This window comes from Poecilia reticulata, linkage group LG8, assembly GCF_000633615.1.
Source record: "Poecilia reticulata strain Guanapo linkage group LG8, Guppy_female_1.0+MT, whole genome shotgun sequence".
Lineage (NCBI taxonomy): Eukaryota > Metazoa > Chordata > Actinopteri > Cyprinodontiformes > Poeciliidae > Poecilia > Poecilia reticulata.
In genome coordinates this window covers 24143787-24145532 of record NC_024338.1, presented here as the reverse complement: position 1 = coordinate 24145532, position 1746 = coordinate 24143787, and positions in this window count along the sequence as shown.

Sequence of the window (1746 nt, the reverse complement as noted above, 5' to 3'; positions counted from 1 at the left end):
AAACTCTCTGGTTTGCTTTTTCCCAAATGGTTCCTTCTGTGACAACTTCTGTAATTCGTTGTAATTTCCTCATTTTTATCTTGCAGTAGTTCGACATTAACCAATGGGTTATTCATTTATTATTTACTAARCATTACATCATGAACTTCCCAAATTCTTGCCTTAATTTTGTTCCAATTTTTCATACGACAGCAAATCAATTTCTTAAAAATCATACAATTTGATTAATGGAATTAAAAAATAGATTCAGCCTCTCAAAGTTGAAGTGAAAACTACAGACCACTTCATTCTTTGGGAGTGAGGAAACATGAAATATTGAGAGTGTGTCAAATACTTATTTCCCCTCACTGTTTCAAATAATCCACTACTGAGATGCCATATCTAAACCTTTAAATAAAAGCTGAAATAAAGCTGTTTTTGCTGCACTTGCTTCCCCTTGTAGAAACTATACTGCTCAAAAAAATAAAGGGAACACTTCAGTGTTCACTTAAATGTTAAAGTGTTCCCTTTATTTTTTTGAGCAGTGTATATTTTGCAGAAACCTCGGCGTTGCTCACTTTTTCAAGTTGCAAACCCACTGACCTATTCTAAAGTTCGGCTCAAATAAACTGTGAATGACCCCAAAATGAAATCTTTTTCACTTGTCTGCACAACRACAATGATTGAAGCCGGTGTAGGCTGAAAAAGGGAACAAGTGGGGCAAGAAAAACACATTTTATTTCACATCAACGGCAGCATAACGGTCCTGAGACCATTATGTACCGATTCTTACTGCAGCAGTCAAATGTGACTATTGCTCTTCAGGACAAGTAAATTGTCTGCCTGTGAAAYAGATTGCATTCAGCAACACAAACTGCTGTAATTGCTGTGGGAGGTTACATTAGACCTGTGACCACGAGAACAAAAAGGCCCTTTGGATGTTGACCTTTACTGTCCCCACTGTTTCTTTCTGATTTGACGCAGAAATGTGTTACATTATATTACACGGCCATACAGCAGCCTGAGCAGTAGGGAAGAGTCTGTTCAAGTCTCAACAAGAATAGCCATTGAAGCACCAAATGATGAAAAAACATTTTTTTTCTCATCTATAAAATGCCTTCATTTAATTAGCTGTTTTAATGGAGTGTAGTTCGGTTTCAGAATTAGCATTTTACATGGTGCCAAGTTTAAGAATGTGCTCTGCTGCTTTCTCTCATCAGACGGTAAGTAAAGACACCAAATGTTAAATTATTCACATCACGCAGTTTTTTTTAAGTGCTGATTGTTTGTGCTATTTACACGCAGTCTTTCAAAACAAACCTTTTGAACATTKTCATATTTTCCTCATGACTCTACCGCAAGCTGTCTGGGATTTTAGGTGATGGATAATTCGCATGTTTGTGGAGGTAGAAAAAAAAYTGAAAATGTTCAACATTTTTAATGAATACATATTTATAAAGTGTGGCAGGTGTCAATCTTTGTTAAAATAAAAAAAAAACATTTGGGCTATGTCTGCACCGTCTTATCTGGAAACCAAAATTCTTACCCACTTAAGTAGCTTAATATTTTTTAGACGATCATGCAATAGATTCGTATTTGGATTTGCCTCTGGACTTTGACTGCACCGTCCTAACCCATCTTTAACATGGTTTCTTCAAGTATAGACCAGTACAAGCATCATTCATCTTCCAGTTCCCTCTGACCAGCTCCCCTGTCTCTGCTACAGAAAGGTAACCCATATCTCTATGTCACAGTGGCAGTGGTGTG